Source organism: Pseudophryne corroboree, unplaced genomic scaffold (assembly GCF_028390025.1).
Source record: "Pseudophryne corroboree isolate aPseCor3 unplaced genomic scaffold, aPseCor3.hap2 scaffold_1001, whole genome shotgun sequence".
Taxonomy (NCBI): Eukaryota; Metazoa; Chordata; class Amphibia; order Anura; family Myobatrachidae; genus Pseudophryne; species Pseudophryne corroboree.
In genome coordinates, this window is record NW_026967628.1 from 204,829 (window position 1) to 221,293 (window position 16,465).

Sequence of the window (16,465 nt, forward strand, 5' to 3'; positions counted from 1 at the left end):
CATACTTATTTTGCATATGAGATCTCTTGATCATGAAGATTGTTATCACAGGGTGAGGTTCATCCATTATATTTTAAAATAGGAAGGTACAAATTACATATTTGAATTGCATTTATGTGCTGGATTCAAATGTCCCCCCCCCCCCCCCTTCCTTTCTCAATTGTGCCCGTCAGCAGCTATTCTAAGGTTGCTGCCAATGGGTGTGACACATTAATTTCTTCTGTGGGGTACACTGGACTCCACAAGGATTCACATTGGGGTGTAGAGTAGGATCTTGATCTGAGGCACCAACCGGCTCAAAGCTTTTGACTGTTCCCAAGATGCTCAGTGCATTCTCCTCTATAACCCCGCTTCCATGAACAGGGAGCTCAGTTTGTAGTTGGTGCCTTCAGTAGCAGGCCACTTAACAGGGGCCTGCCTCAGGCAGCCTATTCTTAGCTATAAATTTTGACAAGAAAAGAAGAACTTGTTTTATGAGAATCTACAAGGGCTGCAGCAGGCTAGGTCTAATAGACATCTTTACTGCAGCTTCATCACTCCCAGCGGCGCTGTATACTCCCGTGCCCTGGTTGCTGGGTCACTGCAGCGGAGGGTCCGGTTTCATCCTAAGGTCAGTCACACACACACCACCCTTCCGGATCACGAGGCCGCTGATGAAGGGGAGCGTGGCCGTAGGGGGTGGACCGTGTGCGCACTGGCGTGGACACTGATTACTGGGCAGCCGCTCCACTAGCCACCAGGTACAGTTAAGGAGCACAGGTCTGGGGGTTTTTCTCCTATATTAACCCAATTTTGTACTGCCCGCAGCGCATTGTGATAGGTAATAGGGCCTGATTCAGGTTGGATTGCAATCACAATAAGCGATCCAACTGCAAAAATTGCTAAGAGCATACGCATGTGCCTGCATTTTCTGCGGCATCCCGCAGAGAATGCGATCGCCTCTGCCTGTCAATCGGGGCGGGGGGGGGATAGGTGGGTCAGCAACACTCCATTTCCAAGTCAGGGATGGAGCGGTGCGGGGGCAAGGCTTCAAAATGGGGTCTGCAACGGAGGAGACACAGGGGGCGTGGTCACAGCGGCTGTATGACATCACATTCAGCCGCTGTGATCACAAAAATGGTGGCGGCTTCCTGCGCGCACATACAGTCTGCACCAGCAGGAGGCTACACCATTTTTTATGATCACGCTGAACTGCAGTGCGACTGCAATTACAGCATGGTCAAGAAGGGAGGCGTCATGCTGGGTGGCCATGCCCTTTCACTGTGCAGGAGCCAGCACTGCTCACACACTAGTCCCCGGGTGCAGCCCCCAACCCCCGGGACACCCGGAGCAACAAAATGTAGATTCAGGCCACCAGGCCACGCCCCTACCTATGAAACCATGCCTCCTTTTTACCATTGCGCTGCTTATCTGCGCGCACTGCATTACAATCTCCCTCGCCACCTCTCTGGGTGTCACCAGTGATAGTGACACCTCTGCCATGCTTGTAGCAGCTGGTCCTAAGATCTACGCCTCAAGCCCTGAGTGTTTGCCCTTGTGACTTGTTGATCATCATAGCGAAGCAGATGCTTACAGAAAACTGCAGGGGCTTAGATTGAAAATAAAAAAATTGATGGGTATAAGGTAGAGAGGAGCGGGTTCGGTTCTCCGAGAACCGAATTCCCCACGAACTCCACGTTGTTTACACTGGTCCGAGGCAGGCTCGGTTGTTCCCGCCTGACTCGGAAAACCTGAACAAGGGAAAATGTCATCATCCCGCTGTCGGATTCTCGCGAGATTCGGATTCCATATAAAGAGCTGCTTGTTGCCGCCATTTTTACTCGTGCTTTGAAGAGAGAGCGGAACGGACGTGGCTATGTTCTCTCAGTGGAAATCTCAATATCAGTGCTCAGTATCAGTGGTTACTTATTGCTGCTCAGTAATACTAGTAGTGTGTCTCTCCTGCTCAGTGTCAGTTCTCAGTAGTATCCTCATCAGTGCTCAGTATCACTGCTCATTGTCTTGTGCTGCATTGTGGTGCTCAGCATACTACAGTACATTACTAATAGTCCAGTGCTGCATCTTGCTGCTCAGTGTCAGTTCTAGTATCCTCATCAGTGCTCACTATCACTGTTCATTGCATTTTGGTTTTCTGTATACTACAGTAACATAGTAATATAGTAACATATAGTAACATAGTTTTTGAGGTTGAATAGAGGCAAATTGCCCATCGTGTTCAACCTGTTTTAAGTTGTGATGATTCTACATACTTGCTGAATAATGTTTTATGACTAGTTAGCTACTATAACTCATGTTACCCCCGGATTAACCATGTTGATATTTTAAGTATTATAACCTTAGATAGCTTTTTCATTCAGAAATGTATCCATTCCTTTTTTAAATCCAATTACAGAGTCCGCCATTACCACCTTCCCTGGCAGGGAATTCCACATCCTGATTGCCCTAACAGTGAAGATCATAGTATCTCACCTGGCAGGTAAGTAGGAGTTGGGCTAGAGCTGTGGAGGATTGCTGCTCGGGCACCCCCTGTCAAGTGAAGGAGATCCAACTGAGGCAGCACAAGGGAACTCTCGAAAGAAGAACAAGGCTAGAGGAAGATCTGAGACAAAGAAATCTGACTTTTACCAGAGCTGACCAGAGGAAAGCACAAACACAGTCCCCCACTACCACAAATAATGCAGTCGAGTTTCCCACATTTGGGGAAATCACAGGGGTCAGCATACCCAGAATGCAATGAATGAACCTCACCCTGGGAGAACAATCTTCATGACCATGGTATCTCCTATGCAAAATAAGTATGATTTGGGATAGGGCTGGGGAGGGCCGCTGCTCAGGCACATCTCTGTCAAGTAAAGGAGATTCAACTGAGGCAGCACAAGGGAACTCTCATCTGGGGACAACAACTGCAGGGAGAACACATATTTTCAGATGAAAATCTTGGTCATGCTCTGGTTTCTCTTCAGAACGAACAAATCTTTCGCCTTTTACTAAAGATTTCCGTGGAGAGGAGCAAAACTGAGTTTTACCTCAATTTTTGCATGCCCCATCTTTTTGGATTTTCTTTTATCGGTTTAAAGATAGAATGAGTGTGCTTTAATGAAAGCTCATTTGCATAGAAATTACAGTAAATGTTTGTTTCTTTTCAAACAGAACTTTCTTGACCATGCTACTTGCTTGAAAGATCTGGGAGCACATGGAATACAGTACAAACCATGCTTATAGCAAGGAGAAGCCAGGTGAGAAATCTGCTTTCTTTCAAATTGGGCGCTCACTTTGATCTGAATGAGGACTGCTGGCATGGCACTCAGGCGACAGGTGGAATCTTGGTCATGCTCTGGTTTCTCTTCAGAATGAACAAATCTTTCGCCTTTTATTAAAGATTTCCGTGGAGAGGAGCAAAACTGAGTTTTATCTCAATTTTTGCATGCCCCATATTATTGGGGTTTCTTTTATCAGTTTAAAGACAGAACGAGTGTGCTTTCTTGTTGGCTTTAATGTAAGTTTATTTGTATAACAATGATAGTAAATGTCTGTTTCTTTTCAAACAGAACTTTCTTGACCATGCTACTTGCTTGAAAGATCTGGGAGCACATGGAAAAGAGTACAAACCATGCTTATAGCAAGGGGAAGCCTGGTGAGAAATCTGCTTTCTTTCTTTCAAATTGGGTGCTCACTTTGAGCTGAATGAGGACTGCTGGCATGGCACTCAGGCGACAGGTGGAATCTTGGTCATGCTCTGGTTTCTCTTCAGAACGAACAAATCTTTCGCCTTTTACTAAAGATTTCCGTGGAGAGGAGCAAAACTGAGTTTTATCTCAAATTTTGCATGCCCCATCTTATTGGGGTTTTATTTTATCTGTTTAAAGATAGAACGAGTGTGCTTTAATGTAAGCTCATTTGCATAGAAATGACAGTAAATGTTTGTTTCTTTTCAAACAGAACTTTCTTGACTATACTAATTGCTTGAAAGATCTGGGAACACATGGAAAAGAGTACAAACCATGTTTATAGCTAGGGGAAGCCTGGTGAGAAATCTGCTTTCTTTCTTTCAAATTGGGTGCTCACTTTGAGCTCAATGAGAACTGCTGGCATGGCACTCAGGCGACAGGTGGAATCTTGGTCATGCTCTGGTTTCTCTTCAGAACTAACAAATATTTCGCCTTTTATTAAAGATTTCCGTGGAGAGGAGCAAAACTGAGTTTTATCTCAATTTTTGCATGCCCCATATTATTGGGGTTTCTTTTATCAGTTTAAAGACAGAACGAGTGTGCTTTCTTGTTAGCTTTAATGTAAGTTGCCATAGATGCAGTGAAACACATGTGTAGGGCACGGCGTGTCCGCGTGTATTTGACTCATGTGAAATGTTATAAAACAAAAATATATGATTATGATGTTAGCTGTTAGTCTCCACTAATAGGGAATAGAAGCTGAGCTATAAGAAAGGAATACACTAGATATGATGTCACTTAGCAATTACAATGTCTAAAGTGCATACAGATAGCTACTAATAACTCTTGATAAGAAAGTATATCAGTGTGGGTATATTTATATGATGGGATATTGGGACTAGTGAATATATATCACTCCTGCTGTCCAGATTGGCAATAACCAGACAATTATGATAAGAGTAGAGATGTCACATGGGCTGCTATAGATATTAATTTAATGCTGTATGTGTCATTTGTTACAAATGGATACATTTTCTATGAGTCAGCCTAGCAGCTGCATGTTCTAACAGAACACTATCCTCACACAGAATCTGCTAACCTTGAGATAACTAAATGACAGTGTGTAACAGTCTCTTTACTATAAGACTGTTACAAAGTAATATATATATTTGAAGTCAGTCTAGCAGCTGTGTGTTCCAGCAGTTTATAAGACAAAGAAAATCTCCTATTGTGGAATCTAGACACATGGGACTGCTGGCCTGTGTCATACTATTTCTATGTAATACCAGTAACATGTATATAACTGTTACATAATTGTTACAAATGGATAAATCTTTGAGTCAGCCTAGCAGCTGCATGTCCTAACAGGACACCATAAATCCTTTACAGTGTAACAAATTGATTGGTAACACTTAAAGGCTGGAGAGCAGTTATATGCCTTACTAGCATACTCAATATACCACATTATTACACCAGTTACCACGATTATTGACAGCGCATTTGATATATTATATTACCCTCACACTGAGTCTGTTTACCTTTAGATAACTAAGTGACCGAATATGTAACAGTTTCTCTATCATAAGACTGTTACAAAGTGAGATAGATATATTTGGAAGTCAGTCAAACAGCTGTGTGTTTCAGCGGTTTATAAGAAAATTCCTCATTGTGGAATCTGGACCACTAAGGGTTATTATATATATAGCACATGGAATTGCCACATCTCCCTATATGATAATTTCATTACACTGTAACATAATAAGAATTAACTCTTTAACAGTGTAAATAGAGAGTAATGAATCTCTGACACATGGAATATATTATTTCTTAGATGAATTGGATAAACCATTATGACAGACACTTTGCTTCTTAATAAGAATTGAGGTGGCTATACCTCTAAGGAAAGCATTATTGCCTACGCCTAGATCAGATTAAATAAGATCTGGCTGAATATATGAAGGAAGGTTGCTATTTATATGAGAATTGGAATTGCTATATTCCTTAAGGCAACCCCACCGATTGATATATGTTGTCAATTAAGTATATCTGAACGGCTATATCTGGACCAGATTTAATAAGATCTGGCTGATTATATGAAGGAGGGCTGCTATTTATATTGGAATTGCCATATTCCTTAAGGCAACCGCACCTGTTGGTATATCTCGCCAATTAACTATATCTAAACAGCTAAATTAAAGCTATTCATCATTTTTTTAGTTTGGATATTAATAAATATGATCTTTCCATGATCCATAGAGATTTCCCTATCAAGTGATTCCTTATCCGATATAGAAAGCTATCCCCCTGTGGTATTGAATTTAGGAATATAGTCTTAGGGGACACAGAGAAATAAGTGATCCCCATCTACCTAAGCACCCCACAAATTGGAGGTTAGCTTACCGGTTATACTCAATCACCCCCACAAATTCGCCAATGGGGATGGCTTCCCGGGAGGTAACCCCTATTGAGTGAAGGGAGTATATAGGATACGACCCAGTGGTACCTGACGACATAGATACTAACAGCTATTTAATAACATTACGCTAGAAAGTGATTATTAGCAACATATATATCTATATAAACAACCCCGCCAGGGTTGTGCCTTCAAAAATAATCACACACGGACACGCTTTTTAAACCTTTTTTTCACATCTCTTTATTCTTCTTATGCACATGTATGTTAGTTCTGTGATTTTAACATTTATGTTTCACTGCAGTTTGGGATAATAATATTAATATTTATCCAATTTTAATACATACTTAATAAAGGTTATATTTTATGATTCATTCATTCTGTCCAGTGCGTCAACAGTGCAGATTTCTTCTTGTTTTTTCTCCCAAATTCTATAACAATGACAGTAAATGTTGTTTCTTTTCAAACAGAACTTTCTTGACCATGCTACTTGCTTGAAAGATCTGGGAGCACATGGAAAACAGTACAAACCATGCAGTATCACAAGAGCCTTTATTTGATCTTTCATGAAGATAGAGCAGAATTGAGGACACGTCAACAATTTCTGCCGAAGGTGGTTCATCTTGGTGCCTTTGGCCACTGACACCTTCGTTGAGTCAAAGTCTCTGGCTGTGGTCAGAACTTTGAAAATTTATGTCACCAGAACGGTTCAGATTAGGAAAACAGAGGCTCTGTTTGTCCTGTATGCTCCCAACAGGATTGGGTGTCCTGCTTCCATGTAGACCATTATGCGCTGGATCTGTGGTAAGATTCAGCATGCTCATTCCATGGCAGGATTGCCATTACTGAATTAGGTGAAGACCCATTCTACTAGAAAGGTGGGTTCATCCTGGGCAGCTGGTCGGGGAGTCTCGGCATTGCAACTTTGCCGAGCAGCTATTTAGTAAACACTTTTGCTAAGTTTTACAAGTTTGATACCTTGGCTGATGATAACCTCAAGTTGGGTCATTCGGTGCTGCAGAGTCGTACGCACTCTCCCACCCGTTCAAGAGCTTTGGTATAACCCCATGGTTCTTAATGTGACCCCAGCATCCTCTAGGTCGTATGAGAAAATAGGATTTTAATACCTACTGGTAAATCCTTTTCTCTTAGTCCGTAGAGGATGCTGGGCACCCGTCCCAGTCCATACTGTGTCTGCAGTTATTACTTGTGGTTATACACATGTTATGTTATGGTTCTGGTCAGCTTTTTGCTGCAATTGTTCATGCCGTTGGCTTGTGTTCTGTTGAATGCCACGTTCTGCGGCATGCTTAAGGTGTGAGCTGGTAAGATGCTCACCTTAGTTTAACAATAAATCCTTTCCTCGAAATGTCCGTCTCCCTGGGCACAGTTCCTATAACTGGAGTCTGGAGGAGGGGCATAGAGGGAGGAGCCAGTTCACACCCTTTGAAAGTCTTAAAGTGCCCATGTCTCTTGCGGATCCCGTCTATACCCCATGGTTCTTAATGTGACCCCAGCATCCTCTACGGACTAAGAGAAAAGGATGCCCTTGCGCACTATCCTGACTTCTCCTCCCGTCTGCTTACTTTGTGCCTTCCAACGCACAATGCGAACTACAGGTGGTGCTGCAGGGCCCACACCCTTTTACTTGCCTTACAGAACAGCTCTGGAGCTGTTACAGTGCCCAGCTGCTGCAAGAAATCAGCTTGAATGCTTCAGGGGATGGGGCATGGCCAACATGAGCCCCACACCAAAGGAGGGTGGGGGTGTTTAATGCGAACTAGGGGTCATCCAAGCACCGCAAAAGGCCGCCATGCCCTGCATGCCCCTTTTCTCTTTTCATATGCAGATGAGGGTTCCAGCCAACTTTGGCCCACATCTTGGATGACATCACCGTATGCAAATCCGTCTTCTGCAGACCTTCCCCCAGGAATGCTTGTACTAGTTGTTGCATATGGTTTGATATTTGATGGTGCTTCAATATTAGGCAGCCTTCCACCCTCCCATGTTCATCTGAACAGATGTGGTCTCCCTGCAGTTGGTGTCCCCAGACGAGAGTTCCCTTGTGCGTCCTCAGTTGAATCTCCTTAACTTGACGGGGGAGGGGCTGCCCGAGCAGCCACCCTCCCCAGCCCTATCCCAACTCATACTTATTTTGCATATGAGATATCTTGATCATGAAGATTGTTCTCACAGGGTGAGGTTCATCCATTATATTTTAAAATAGGAAGGTACAAATTACATATTTGAATTGCATCTATGTGCTGGATTCAATTGTGCCCGTCAGCAGCTATTCTAAGGTTGCTGCCAATGGGTGTGACACATTAATTTCTTCTGTGGGGTACACTGGACTCCACAAGGATTCACATTGGGGTGTAGAGTAGGATCTTGATCTGAGGCACCAACCGGCTCAAAGCTTTTGACTGTTCCCAAGATGCTCAGCGCATCCTCCTCTATAACCCCGCTTCCATGAACAGAGAGCTCAGTTTGTAGTTGGTGCCTTCAGTAGCAGGCCACTTAACAGGGGCCTGCCTCAGGCAGCCTATTCTTAGCTATTAATTTTGACAAGAAAAGAAGAACTTGTTTTATGAGAATCTACAAGGGCTGCAGCAGGCTAGGTCTAATAGACATCTTTACTGCAGCTTCATCACTCCCAGCGGCGCTGTATACTCCCGTGCCCTGGTTGCTGGGTCACTGCAGCGGAGGCTCCAGTTTCTTCCTAAGGTCAGTCACACACACACCGCCCTTCCGGATCACGAGGCCGCTGATGAAGGGGAGCGTGGCCGTAGGGGGTGGACCGTGTGCGCACTGGCGTGGACACTGATTACTGGGCAGCCGCTCCACTAGCCACCAGGTACAGTTAAGGAGCACAGGTCTGGGAGTTTTACTCCTATATTAACCCAATTTTGTACTGCCCGCAGCGCATTGTGATAGGTAATAGGGCCTGATTCAGGTTGGAATGCAATCACAATAAGCGATCCAACTGCAAAATTTGCTAACAGCATACGCATGTGCCTGCATTTTCTGCGGCACCCCGCAGAGAATGCGATCGCCTCTGCCTGTCAATCGGGGCGGGGGGGGGAGAGGGGGGTCAGCAACACTCCATTTCCAAGTCAGGGATGGAGCGGTGCGGGGGCAAGGCTTCAAAATGGGGTCTGCAACGGAGGAGACACAGGGGGCGTGGTCACAGCGGCTGTATGACATCACATTCAGCCGCTGTGATCACAAAAATGGTGGCGGCTTCCTGCGCGCACATACAGTCTGCACCAGCAGGAGGCTACACCATTTTTTATGATCACGCTGAACTGCAGTGCGACTGCAATTACAGCATGGTCAAGAATGGAGGCGTCATGCTGGGTGGCCATGCCCTGTCACTGTGCAGGAGCCAGCACCGCACACACACTAGTCCCCGGGTGCAGCCCCCAACCCCCGGGACACCCGGAGCAACAAAATGTAGATTCAGGCCACCAGGCCACGCCCCTACCTATGAAACCATGCCTCCTTTTTACCATTGCACTGCTTATCTGCGCGCACTGCATTACAATCTCCCTCGCCACCTCTCTGGGTGTCACCAGTGATAGTGACACCTCTGCCATGCTTGTAGCAGCTGGTCCTAAGATCTACGCCTCAAGCCCTGAGTGTTTGCCCTTGTGACTTGTTGATCATCATAGCGAAGCAGATGCTTACAGAAAACTGCAGGGGCTTAGATTGAAAATAAAAAAATTGATGGGTATAAGGTAGAGAGGAGCGGGTTCGGTTCTCCGAGAACCGAATTCCCGACGAACTCCACGTGGTTTACACTGGTCCGAGGCAGGCTCGGTTGTTCCCGCCTGACTCGGAAAACCTGAACAAGGGAAAATGTCATCATCCCGCTGTCGGATTCTCGCGAGATTCGGATTCCATATAAAGAGCTGCGCGTTGCCGCCATTTTTACTCGTGCATTGAAGAGAGAGCGGAGAGGACGTGGCTATGTTCTCTCAGTGGAAATCTCAATATCAGTGCTCAGTATCAGTGGTTACTTATTGCTGCTCAGTAATACTAGTAGTGTGTCTCTCCTGCTCAGTGTCAGTTCTCAGTAGTATCCTCATCAGTGCTCAGTATCACTGCTCATTGTCTTGTGCTGCATTGTGGTGCTCAGCATACTACAGTACATTACTAATAGTCCAGTGCTGCATCTTGCTGCTCAGTGTCAGTTCTAGTATCCTCATCAGTGCTCACTATCACTGCTCATTACATTGTGGTGTTCTGTATACTACAGTAACATAGTAATATAGTAACATATAGTAACATAGTTTTTGAGGTTGAATAGAGGCAAATTGCCCATCGTGTTCAACCTGTTTTAAGTTGTGATGATTCTACATACTTGCTGAATAATGTTTTATGACTAGTTAGCTACTATAACTCATGTTACCCCCGGATTAACCATGTTGATATTTTAAGTATTATAACCTTGGATAGCTTTTTCATTCAGAAATGTATCCATTCCTTTTTTAAATCCAATTACAGAGTCCGCCATTACCACCTTCCCTGGCAGGGAATTCCACATCCTGATTGCCCTAACAGTGAAGATCATAGTATCTCACCTGGCAGGTAAGTAGGAGTTGGGCTAGAGCTGTGGAGGATTGCTGCTCGGGCACCCCCTGTCAAGTGAAGGAGATCCAACTGAGGCAGCACAAGGGAACTCTCGAAAGAAGAACAAGGCTAGAGGAAGATCTGAGACAAAGAAATCTGACTTTTACCAGAGCTGACCAGAGGAAAGCACAAACGCAGTCCCCCACTACTACAAATAATGCAGTCGAGTTTCCCACATTTGGGGAAATCACAGGGGTCAGCATACCCAGAGTGCAATGAATGAACCTCACCCTGGGAGAACAATCTTCATGACCATGGTATCTCCTATGCAAAATAAGTATGATTTGGGATAGGGCTGGGGAGGGCCGCTGCTCAGGCACATCTCTGTCAAGTAAAGGAGATTCAACTGAGGCAACACAAGGGAACTCTCATCTGGGGACAACAACTGCAGGGAGAACACATATTTTCAGATGAACATGGGAGGGCAGAAGGCTGCCTAATACTGAAGCACCCCCAAACAACAAATCAAATGCAACTACTAGTGCAAGCATTCCTGGGGGAAGGCCTGCAGCAGATGGATTTGCATATGGTGATGTCATCCAAGCAGTGGGTCAAAGTTGGCTTCAACCCTCGTCTGCATATGAAAATAAAAAAGGGGTGTGCAGGGCATGGCGGCCTTTTGCGGCGCTTGGATGACCCCTAGTTCGCATTAAACACCTCCACCTTCCTTCGGTGTGGGGCTCATGTTGGCTATGCCCCAGCCCCTGAAGCATTCAAGCTGATTTCTTGCAGCAGCTGGGCACTGTAACAGCTCCAGAGCTGCTCTGTAAAGCAAGTAAAAGGGTGTGGGCCCTGCAGCACTACCTGTAGTTTGCATTGTGCGTTGGAAGGCACAAAGTAAGCAGACGGGAGAAGTCAGGATAGTGCACAAGGGCATAGAAGGGAGCGGCTCAAGAAAAGAGAAGTGGAAACAGACAGCAAACTAGGCTGGAGAGAGACCTGAGACAAAGAGATCTGAATTATACGAGAGCCGACCAGAGGAAACACAAATTATGTAATCAAGTGTCCCACATTTGGGGAAATCGTAGGAGCAGCACACCCAGAGTGCATTGGGTGAGCCTTGCCCTGGGAGAAGCACCTTCCTGATCATAGTATCTCACCTGGCAGGTAAGTAGGAGTTGGGCTAGAGCTGGGGAGGGTCGCTGTTCGGGCACCCCCCTGTCAAGTGAAGGAGATCCAACTGAGGCAGCACAAGGAAACTCTCGAAAAAAGAACAAGGCTAGAGGAAGATCTGAGACAAAGAAATCTGACTTTTACCAGAGCTGACCAGAGGAAAGCACAAACACAGTCCCCCACTACCACAAATAATGCAGTCGAGTTTCCCACATTTGGGGAAATCACAGGAGTCAGCATACCCAGAATGCAATGAATGAACTTCACCCTGGGAGAACAATCTTCATGACAATTGTATCTCCTATGCAAAATAAGTATGATTTGGGATAGGGCTGGGGAGGGCCGCTGCTCAGGCACATCTCTGTCAAGTAAAGGAGATTCAACTGAGGCAGCACAAGGGAACTCTCATCTGGGGACAACAACTGCAGGGAGAACACATATTTTCAGATGAACATGGGAGAGCAGAAGGCTGCCTAATACTGAAGCACCCCCAAACAACAAACCAAATGCAACAACTAGTACAAGCATTCCTGGGAAAAGGTCTGCAGAAGACGGATTTGCATACGGTGATGTCATCCAAGCAGTGGGCCAAAGTTGGCTGGAACCCTCATCTGCATATGAAAAGAGAAAAGGGGTATGCAGGGCATGGCGGCCTTTTGCGGCGCTTGGATGACCCTTAGTTAGCATTAAACACCTCCACCCTCCGTCGGTGTGGGGCTCATGTTGGCTATGCCCCAGCCCCTGAAGCATTCAAGCTGATTTCTTGCAGCAGCTGGGCACTGTAACAGCTCCAGAGCTGCTCTGTAAGGCAAGTAAAAGGGTGTTGGCCCTGCAGCACTACCTGTAGTTTGCATTGTGCGTTGGAAGGCACAAAGTAAGCAGACAGGTGAAGTCAGGAGAGTGCACAAGGGCATAGAAGGCAGCGGCTCAAGAAAAGAGAAGTGGAAACAGACAGCAAACTAGGCTGGAGAGAGACCTGAGACAAAGAGATCTGAATTATACGAGAGCCGACCAGGGGAAACACAAATTATGCAGTCAAGTTTCCCACATTTGGGGAAATCACAGGAGCAGCACACCCAGAGTGCAATGGGTGAGCCTTGCCCTGGGAGAAGCACCTTCATGATCATAGTATCTCACCTGGCAGGTATGTAGGAGTTGGGCTAGAGCTGGGGAGGGTCGCTGCTCGGGTACCCCCCTGTCAAGTGAAGGAGATCAAACTGAGGCAGCACAATGGAACTCTCGAAAGAAGAACAAGGCTAGAGGAAGATCTGAGACAAAGAAATCTGACTTTTACCAGAGCTGACCAGAGGAAAACACAAACACAGTCCCCCACTACCACAAATAATGCAGTTGAGTTTCCCACATTTGGGGAAATCACAGGGGTCAGCATACCCAGAATGCAATGAATGAACCTCACCCTGAGAGAACAATCTTTATGACCATGGTATCTCCTATGCAAAATAAGTATGATTTGGGATAGGGCTGGGGAGGGCCGCTGCTCAGGCACATCTCTGTAAAGTAAAGGAGATTCAACTGAGGCAGCACAAGGGAACTCTCATCTGGGGACAACAACTGCAGGGAGAACACATATTTTCAGATGAACATGGGAGAGCAGAAGGCTGCCTAATACTGAAGCACCCCCAAACAACAAACCAAATGCAACAACTAGTGCAAGCATTCCTGGGGGAAGGCCTGCAGCAGATAGATTTGCATATGGTGATGTCATCCAAGCAGTGGGTCAAAGTTGGCTTCAACCCTCGTCTGCATATGAAAAGAGAAAAGGGGCGTGCAGGGCATGGTGGCCTTTTGCGGCACTTGGCTGACCCCTAGTTTGCATTAAACACCTCCACCCTCCTTCGGTGTGGGGCTCATGTTGGCTATGCCCCAGCCCCTGAAGCATTCAAGCTGATTTCTTGCAGCAGCTGGGCACTGTAACAGCTCCAGAGCTGCTCTGTAAGGCAAGTAAAAGGGTGTGGGCCCTGCAGCACTACCTGTAGTTCGCATTGTGCGTTGGAAGGCACAAAGTAAGCAGAAAGGAGGAGAAGTCAGGATAGTGCGCAAGGGCATAGAAGGGAGCGGCTCAAGAAAAGAGAAGTGGAAACAGACAGCAAACTAGGCTGGAGAGAGACCTGAGACAAAGATATCTGAATTATACGAGACCTGACCAGGGGAAACACAAATTATGCAGTCAAGTTTCCCACATTTGGGGAAATCGCAGGAGCAGCACACCCAGAGTGCAATGGGTGAGCCTTGCCCTTGGAGAAGCACCTTCATGATCATAGTATCTCACCTGGCAGGTAAGTAGGAGTTGGGCTAGAGCTGGGGAGGGTCGCTGCTCGGGCACCCCCCTGTCAAGTGAAGGAGATCCAACTGAGGCAGCACAAAGGAACTCTCGAAAGAAGAACAAGGCTAGAGGAAGATCTGAGACAAAGAAATCTGACTTTAACCAGAGCTGACCAGAGGAAAGCACAAACACAGTCCACCACTACCACAAATAATGCAGTCGAGTTTCCCACATTTGGGGAAATCACAGGGTTCAGCATACCCAGAGTGCAATGAATGAACCGCACCCTGGGAGAACAATCTTCATAACAATGGTATCTCCTATGCAAAATAAGTATGATTTGGGATATGGCTGCGGAGGGCCGCTGCTCAGGCACATCTCTGTCAAGTAAAGGAGATTCAACTGAGGCAGCACAAGGGAACTCTCATCTGGGGACAACAACTGCAGGGAGAACACATATTTTCAGATGAACATGGGAGGGCAGAAGGCTGCCTAATACTGAAGCACCCCCAAACAACAAACCAAATGCAACAACTAGTGCAAGCATTCCTGGGGGAAGGCCTGCAGCAGATAGATTTGCATATGGTGATGTCATCCAAGCAGTGGGTCAAAGTTGGCTTCAACCCTCGTCTGCATATGAAAAGAGAAAAGGGGCGTGCAGGGCATGGTGGCCTTTTGCAGCACTTGGCTGACCCCTAGTTTGCATTAAACACCTCCACCCTCCTTCGGTGTGGGGCTCATGTTGGCTATGCCCCAGCCCCTGAAGCATTCAAGCTGATTTCTTGCAGCAGCTGGGCACTGTAACAGCTCGAGAGCTGCTCTGTAAGGCAAGTAAAAGGGTGTGGGCCCTGCAGCACTACCTGTAGTTCGCATTGTGCGTTGGAAGGCACAAAGTAAGCAGAAAGGAGGAGAAGTCAGGATAGTGCGCAAGGGCATAGAAGGGAGCGGCTCAAGAAAAGAGAAGTGGAAACAGACAGCAAACTAGGCAGGAGAGAGACCTGAGACAAAGAGATCTGAATTATACGAGACCTGACCAGGGGAAACACAAATTATGCAGTCAAGTTTCCCACATTTGGGGAAATCGCAGGGGCAGCACACCCAGAGTGCAATGGGTGAGCCTTGCCCTGGGAGAAGCACCTTCATGATCATAGTATCTCACCTGGCAGGTAAGTAGGAGTTGGGCTAGAGCTGGGGAGGGTCGCTGCTCGGGCACCCCCCTGTCAAGTGAAGGAGATCCAACTGAGGCAGCACAAGGAAACTCTCGAAAGAAGAACAAGGCTAGAGGAAGATCTGAAACAAAGAAATCTGACTTTTACCAGAGATCAGAGGAAAACACAAACACAGTCCCCCACTGCCAACAAATAAAGCAGTCACGTTTCCCACATTTGGGGAAATCACAGGGGTCAGCATACCCAGAATGCAATGAATGAACCTCACCCTGGGAGAGTAATCTTCATGACCATGGTATCTCCTATGCAAAATAAGTATGATTTGGGATAGGGCTGGGGAGGGCCGCTGCTCATGCACATCTCTGTCAAGTAAAGGAGATTCAACTGAGGCAGCACAAGGGAACTCTCATCTGGGGACAACAACTGCAGGGAGAACACATATTTTCAGATGAACATGGGAGGGCAGAAGGCTGCCTAATACTGAAGCACCCCCAAACAACAAACCAAATGCAACAACTAGTGCAAGCATTCCTGGGGGAAGTTCTGCAGAAGACGGATTTGCATACGGTGATGTCATCCAAGCAGTGGGTCAAAGTTGGCTTCAACCCTCATCTGCATATGAAAAGAGAAAAGGGGCGTGCAGGGCATGGCGGCCTTTTGCGGTGCTTGGATGACCCCTAGTTCGCATTAAACACCCCACCCTCCTTTGGTGTGGGGCTCATGTTGGCCATGCCCCATCCCCTGAAGCATTCAAGCTGATTTATTGCAGCAGCTGGGCACTGTAACAGCTCCAGAGCAGCTCTGAACGGCAAGTAAAAGGGTGTGGGCCCTGCAGCACTACCTGTAGTTTGCATTGTGCATTGGAAGGCACAAAGTAAGCAGACGGGAGAAGTCAGGATAGTGCGCAAGGGCATAGAAGGGAGCGGCTCAAGAAAAGAGAAGTTGAAACAGACAGCAAACTAGGCTGGAGAGAGACCTGAGACAAAGAGATCTGAATTATACGAGAGCCGACCAGGGGAAACACAAATTATGCAGTCAAGTTTCACACATTTGGGGAAATCGCAGGAGCAGCACACCCAGAGTGCAATGGGTGAGCCTTGCCCTGGGAGAAGCACCTACATGATCATAGTATCTCACCTGCCAGGTAAGTAGAAGTTGGGCTAGAGCTGGGGAGGGTCGCTGCTCG

The 16,465-nt window shown here is 46.4% G+C and overlaps 15 non-coding genes across 15 annotated transcripts; 4 read left to right on the forward strand and 11 right to left on the reverse strand.

Moving 5' to 3' along the window:
• Positions 1–2,635: 2,635 nt before the first annotated feature.
• Positions 2,636–2,799, reverse strand: LOC134987377 (U1 spliceosomal RNA). The gene has a single exon (XR_010193039.1). It is a non-coding gene; the product is annotated as a U1 spliceosomal RNA (small nuclear RNA).
• Positions 2,800–2,943: 144 nt separating this feature from the next.
• LOC134987335 (U5 spliceosomal RNA) lies at positions 2,944–3,059 on the forward strand. Its single transcript, XR_010192999.1, has one exon. It is a non-coding gene; the product is annotated as a U5 spliceosomal RNA (small nuclear RNA).
• A 270-nt stretch (positions 3,060–3,329) lies between these two features.
• LOC134987338 (U5 spliceosomal RNA) lies at positions 3,330–3,445 on the forward strand. Its single transcript, XR_010193001.1, has one exon. It is a non-coding gene; the product is annotated as a U5 spliceosomal RNA (small nuclear RNA).
• Positions 3,446–3,731: 286 nt separating this feature from the next.
• On the forward strand, positions 3,732–3,847 carry LOC134987333 (U5 spliceosomal RNA). Its single transcript, XR_010192997.1, has one exon. It is a non-coding gene; the product is annotated as a U5 spliceosomal RNA (small nuclear RNA).
• A 275-nt stretch (positions 3,848–4,122) lies between these two features.
• LOC134987339 (U5 spliceosomal RNA) lies at positions 4,123–4,238 on the forward strand. The gene has a single exon (XR_010193002.1). It is a non-coding gene; the product is annotated as a U5 spliceosomal RNA (small nuclear RNA).
• A 6,592-nt stretch (positions 4,239–10,830) lies between these two features.
• LOC134987330 (U1 spliceosomal RNA) lies at positions 10,831–10,994 on the reverse strand. The gene has a single exon (XR_010192995.1). It is a non-coding gene; the product is annotated as a U1 spliceosomal RNA (small nuclear RNA).
• A 671-nt stretch (positions 10,995–11,665) lies between these two features.
• Positions 11,666–11,828, reverse strand: LOC134987331 (U1 spliceosomal RNA). Its single transcript, XR_010192996.1, has one exon. It is a non-coding gene; the product is annotated as a U1 spliceosomal RNA (small nuclear RNA).
• Positions 11,829–11,980: 152 nt separating this feature from the next.
• LOC134987343 (U1 spliceosomal RNA) lies at positions 11,981–12,144 on the reverse strand. Its single transcript, XR_010193007.1, has one exon. It is a non-coding gene; the product is annotated as a U1 spliceosomal RNA (small nuclear RNA).
• A 671-nt stretch (positions 12,145–12,815) lies between these two features.
• Positions 12,816–12,978, reverse strand: LOC134987388 (U1 spliceosomal RNA). The gene has a single exon (XR_010193050.1). It is a non-coding gene; the product is annotated as a U1 spliceosomal RNA (small nuclear RNA).
• A 152-nt stretch (positions 12,979–13,130) lies between these two features.
• On the reverse strand, positions 13,131–13,294 carry LOC134987349 (U1 spliceosomal RNA). The gene has a single exon (XR_010193012.1). It is a non-coding gene; the product is annotated as a U1 spliceosomal RNA (small nuclear RNA).
• A 674-nt stretch (positions 13,295–13,968) lies between these two features.
• On the reverse strand, positions 13,969–14,131 carry LOC134987385 (U1 spliceosomal RNA). The gene has a single exon (XR_010193046.1). It is a non-coding gene; the product is annotated as a U1 spliceosomal RNA (small nuclear RNA).
• A 152-nt stretch (positions 14,132–14,283) lies between these two features.
• Positions 14,284–14,447, reverse strand: LOC134987357 (U1 spliceosomal RNA). Its single transcript, XR_010193021.1, has one exon. It is a non-coding gene; the product is annotated as a U1 spliceosomal RNA (small nuclear RNA).
• Positions 14,448–15,121: 674 nt separating this feature from the next.
• Positions 15,122–15,284, reverse strand: LOC134987372 (U1 spliceosomal RNA). The gene has a single exon (XR_010193033.1). It is a non-coding gene; the product is annotated as a U1 spliceosomal RNA (small nuclear RNA).
• A 149-nt stretch (positions 15,285–15,433) lies between these two features.
• LOC134987386 (U1 spliceosomal RNA) lies at positions 15,434–15,598 on the reverse strand. Its single transcript, XR_010193047.1, has one exon. It is a non-coding gene; the product is annotated as a U1 spliceosomal RNA (small nuclear RNA).
• Positions 15,599–16,268: 670 nt separating this feature from the next.
• Positions 16,269–16,431, reverse strand: LOC134987379 (U1 spliceosomal RNA). The gene has a single exon (XR_010193041.1). It is a non-coding gene; the product is annotated as a U1 spliceosomal RNA (small nuclear RNA).
• Positions 16,432–16,465: the final 34 nt, after the last annotated feature.